This window comes from Gymnoscopelus microlampas (assembly GCF_963454915.1).
Source record: "Gymnoscopelus microlampas genome assembly, chromosome: 11".
Taxonomy (NCBI): Eukaryota; Metazoa; Chordata; class Actinopteri; order Myctophiformes; family Myctophidae; genus Gymnoscopelus; species Gymnoscopelus microlampas.
The window spans coordinates 38,412,187-38,418,186 of record NC_139948.1 but is presented as its reverse complement, the minus strand read 5'-3'; the positions used below and the strand labels follow the sequence as shown (position 1 = coordinate 38,418,186).

At 41.0% G+C, this 6,000-nt stretch overlaps 1 protein-coding gene across 1 annotated transcript in view; it reads left to right on the top strand.

The window, feature by feature from the left end:
* Nucleotides 1-6,000, top strand: part of sdk2a (sidekick cell adhesion molecule 2a) — a 120,465-nt gene that overhangs the window by 65,806 nt on the left and 48,659 nt on the right. The window lies entirely within an intron of this gene.

Sequence of the window (6,000 nt, the reverse complement as noted above, 5' to 3'; positions counted from 1 at the left end):
GGACAAAAGAGCATAACCTTTCCAATGGTTAGGGTATGGTCACACATACGAAGCGGAGTAGCGAACGCATGCCGAGGCATCACCTGCATCGATTACCCATGTTGTCTTGCGGATTGTGGGCCGTGCCTGTTGACGTTTTCTGGTGTGTAGTTCATTTGACTTAGGTTGGAGTGGTTACCTCACTGAAATAAAACTACAAGCGATATGCCTGCCAAGTGATGTACTTCTTTCCTATTGGTTCATCAATGTTGAACTCCATGTTTTAGCCGCGTCAAGTTTCCGCAAAACAGGACACCAACACTTCTGATGTGGATGTGCGACCGTACCCAGAGACCTCTAATACAATTTGCCATTTGATTTTGATTACATTAGCATTTTCTGGCTTTTGCCAGGCCTATATAACGCCTCATCACCAGCTCCACAAACTCCTCGGTTACAGTCAAAGATACATCAACGCCCGAATAAATAGTGCAGCACAAAGACACCATTTATTCACTGCCAAATACATCATTGCAATCAGATCTAAAACAAGGGCAAGTTGCACTCAGCTGGAAAACTTTATGGGTGTGTTTTGTCATAATCATTAGCGCAATATTGTTTTGGAATCGGACCTTGAGATGGCACAGATATCGTTGCAAGTAATGCACAATTCATGGTGCTGTCAGCGGTTGCAATCCATTCTTTGTGAATTCACCCCTGAGAGTGTAAAAATGTATGAGTCCATTTGAATCAATTTTTGGGTAAAGTGTTACCCTCTCAGAGCTAAATGAATGCTGAGGACGTTACTGTGTAATCATAACCATTACCTCCCACCCACAATAGTTGTCCTTTTCTCCTGCTGTGCCCTTCTGCCTCTGGTTAACAGGTCCATTACAGTCCCACAGCATCCTTTAGGCTTCACTCCAACAGAACTCTTATGGGCTGATTGAACAGGCCTATAAAGCCCCCCCTCCCCACCTCCACACACACACACACACACACACACACACACACACACACACACACACACACACACACACACACACACACACACACACCGGATTTATTAAAATGACACTGAGAGCGGTGTATGATCAAGTACAGTCCATGCGTGCGCACACACGCATATATACACATAGGGATTGTTTTAGAGTTACGGGGCCTGCCTTGGTTATAGCAGCATGTGATTGGTTAGGGTTGGCCGAGAGGACGCCCAACAGAATTTAATGCATGCGTTAAATTTAAATCAATATTTTAATGTATCTTTTGGCCTCTGTTCATGCAAATGCAGTTACCGAACCCATTAATGACTACCGATTATATTTATTATGTTAAGAAAAAGCCCTGCATACTTTTTTCCTGTTAGCGATAGGAACACAAAGGTGGCTGTGGAAACACTGTCAAGACATGTGGCTACACGTTCAACATTAATTTGACATGCTAAATATCAGATTTATGCTGGATCAAAGCATGTTATTAAAATTGAACTTCTGAATCTAAAGGCACTAAGCATTTAATATACCTCCTACAGCCATTACTGTATTATACCATATTTATTCATTACGGTTACTCATTTTATAATTCTTCACTAAACATTAGTGGAAATACAGATTCCTGTGATCACATATTAAAAAAAATGTATGCACTTAATGACCAGATGGACTCAGGTTAAGAGTTAATTATAAAAAAGATTTTCCAGTGCGCTTTTAGGTATAAATTACGTATCTCCATGAACAGGTGTCTCCATACATTTCTATGAGCCATACGGTACACATATCATATGATATCATATAATTGCCGTCGTGCAGAAACCTTGTATCTCCATGTTTCATAATCCATATGAAATGGGTATGGATGCTTCCTTTTTGATGTGTTTCAGCCACTAACATGGTGTGCTCAGTGGAGAGCAAATCTCTACCGGGAGGCACACCCTCCCTCCATCATTGTGTCTGCGTGTGGTGCATGTGATGACAGGTTTTGGCTTTGTACTGTGCATGAATGACCAGGCACGGGGCAATGGGGGGAAGGCTATGATAAAGGATGCTGATTGTTAATGCCTTGTGTCTAATATGCATGTGGCAGAGTGGGAACACAAATCAGCCTGGGAATATCAATGACAGCAGCCTCCATATCAGTCCAAATTGACATAAGCATAATAAAGTAGTTGGAGCGTATGCAGCCAGAGCACATCAACCAGCTGATCTGTCAGTTTATGAAAGCAATACAAACTAAAGGGACCAGCATGGTAGAGTATAGGAACAGTCCTCCACGTGTGTTTTAGGCTCCATGCAGTGGTGTACTGCACAGGTTATGAAATAAAGTTATATTCTGATGGCACTTTTGGGCAGGATACTAAGGACAAAAAGATCATAAAGAATGTGTAAGGGATAGCAGCAGTCAAAATGTCATTATCAACTAAATGTGTTGTCCAGCAGACCATATCACATGGAGTAAAGCCGTGGTCAAATAATTATTCAACGTAACAGGAGACAAAGTGCACAGGAGACAGACAGGGGCGAATGCAAGATTCTCCCCCCCCTGCCTGCTGCCTGGTGGAGATAACACACACACACAAGGGCTAAGAGCTATGACCTGACAAGTTGTCCAGGCTTTCACACATCTCCTCCTCTCCACCACTCTCACCATCTGGAAACTCAATAAAAGTGCCTGCCCTCTCAGTGTGAACTGATGTTACCGATTCAATCACTCCCTGAATAGTGAATCCTTTTCCGAAAATTATCCATATCTCATTCACAACACCTCTCTACCCCTGTGCCCGCCAGCAACTCTGACAGTGGCCAACTGCAATGTACCAGATCATAAAAAATACACTTTTAATAGCCAAAGATGTTTGTGTCCAGGCTGTGGATAAAAATGCAAGAAGATGTGAAATTCCTAACCTATTGCTCAAGTGGTGTTTTCATGGAAAATCTAAAAACAGTAAAAAAGGATGTTAAGAAAACCTTGCGGTTTAGCTTCATACTTTAACCGCTTTGAAGCATTTCAACTGATTTGTGATCTCTGCTGGGGCCCTCGTGGGTCCATTCAGTTCCATTTGAGTTAAATTAACAATTAGGATTGTATTGTGTACCTGTGTGCCAGCTTCCCTCTATAGAAGAATGGGAATGCACACTGAACACCACGTTGTGAAAGTTAACAGGCCTTTATATCTGTCATCAAACATTCATTTGTACATTTGTGCAGTTTATATTTCACACAGTCCTGAGAAACATCAAACATAAACATCCATCCCACAGAAAAGATGTGAAGTGGAGGGGATCAGGCTTCAGTCCAAAGCAAATGCTCATCAATGACAACTCAGTATGAAAGCTATCAATCCGCACAATACAAATGATTATGAATTAGGAAAAACTAATAGTACAAGTTGTGACGGTGACTGTTGAAGGCATGCAGATAATATGCCCATATATGGACTGGACATGCCCAGTGCCAGCACAAATTAGGCAATGGTCAGTTGTTAGGTAAACGTTACACGCCGTAAGACACTGTTAAGCAAGGGTTTATGTTGTTGTGTGTGACGTCAGACCAGAGCTCGATCAGCGAGAGAGAGGGGGAGTCAGGGGGCAGGGATAAGGAGAGGGGGAAAGAAGGAGAGAGAGCCTATTTCACTCTATTCAACCCGGCCAGTGCTGGGTACCGGAACCGGAGCGCACTGATCGATGCGTGTTCCCCAGCAATGCCAGGCGAGCTGATAAATGCTTGTAGATGTATCTGTATTATTTTTGTTCTCTGCAGCGTAGATGAGACACACACACACACACACACACACACACACACACACACACACACACACACACACACACACACACACACACACACACACACACACACACACACACAGACAAACATGATGGATGATATCTCTTATCTGATCAGCTAATATCAGTGTTTGGACTCAGGCACATTGTATGGTGTGTTAGTTGAGTTTTTCCTGATCTGCTTCTGATGAATAGATTGATGATAGCCTGGAAAAATAAATGAAAAACGATGCGGAACACACAAATAGCATAAAATCAATTAAGCTGTCCGGAAAACAAAATGAAACTTCTTTGTCAGGCTAGACCGATGCTTCGTAATCATTTGCCAACTCAATGCAATTTAGAGATACACTGGGTCAGGGATAATTTAACCCAGAGTGTAAAAAGAATCCACACAATCCTGGCCTTGTTGTTCAGAAAGTTGAATGGGGGATCTTCCCAAAGTAGGATAAAAAAACAACACACAAACACAACAAGCCTACTATTTGACCCAATTCTAATTGGAACCTGCAGAAAATAGATGTCCCATACTGTACTCTATGATGTTGAACACACACACACACACACACACACACACACACACACACACACATGCACGCACATGCACGCGCACACACGCACACGCACATGCACACACACGCACACACACACTCAGCCAATCAGCCAAAGTACATTCTGCATAACAACTGAGAAATCTGCACTATGTTTTGGTGCAAATATGTATTTTCGTATTTTTATATGTTAAAGAAAAGTCATCGTAATTCATTTCACATTGTGGCAGAATTGAAAAACAATGCATTTGCACTTCATATTGGCACTAATATGCAGCACAATATTATACAAATCTTCAAAGATAGGGTTAGCTAAGTGATATTTTTATTGATATGTTTTTTATTAAAATGTCAAAGCTTTATATTCTGATTGTAATCATTGCTGTAGAGTGTTTGTTCAATAACAGGGATCTCCCTGTCTCTCCAGCTCTTTATTAAACAGGGGGAAAAACTCTTCTGGGTTGCCAATTTCAGCCAATCAGGATAGAGTACCTACTTATTGCCTTCAATTACCTATTCATCACCTTCAATCCATGAAATTCACGGATGAACAAGGGTAAATTGAGCTCAATAACGGCGTGAATTGGTGTTGGCTAGTAAGTGGTGACTGGATATGATGGGCAATCATGGCTGTAAAGAATGTAGAGCCAGTTAGCTACACAACATGCAGCTTCATTGCTCTCTGGCAATAAGGTCTGGCTGCGGCATGCAGCACCTTTTTTATAAGAGCACCCAGTGAAACAATGAAGGCACGCCAAAATCTAAATGGACTACATAGCACCTTTCTCCAAAGCACTTTACAATGTATTTCACATCCACCCATTCGCACACACACTCCCTGACAGGAAGCTATGCAAGGTACCAACCTGCTCATCTGGAGCAGTTAGGGGTTCAGTGTCTTGCTCAAGGACAGTTCAACACATAGCCAGGAAGAGCTGGGGATCAAACAGGGAACCATCAGATTCTAAGACAGTCGCTCTACGTCCGGAGCCACTGTTTACGTTAATGTTGATTAACGTAAACATATCTTTATTTAACCAGTAATGGCGATTTCTTATTAATGTTTCTGTTCGGAACAGTTAAAGATGTTTCCGTTTCTGTTTTCATTTCTGCTCCTAGTCAAATACAGTTTGTTTCTGTTTTTTTTTTTTTATGTGTGTCTCTGTATGTCTCTAGAAACAGTTCACATGCTTTTGTGCATGTTTTTCAAAGCAACATTGGTTTGGTTCCCCCTAATCCATATACAAACTATTCAAGATGACCAAATCCAGATTAACCGTGCTCTAAATGGGATTACATATCACAATGAAGGCTAGCTTTGTAAAGAACAACAGGCAGTATAGCGACCATGGGGTCACGTTAAGTGTTTTTATTTAAAGAGACAGAAAACAGCACATACAAAAAAATACAAAGATATCCTTCCATTTATTTTAAACTCATTTAACCCATAACAAATAAAAAAATATACAAACACATTCATTATCACGTTATTCACAAATACATTGTGGATATTTTGAACAAATGTTTTAAATAATAAAAATGCTAAATGTACAGTAGTAAAAAAATAAAGAATGTTCAGAGTTCTTCTTAATTTGTGGCGAGACCAGTATTTTGAATCTGTGCTTTTGAGAAGCGGACCTCAAGTCTGCCTTTGGTTTGCTGTAGTTTGGTAAGAATGATTTGTCCCTGTG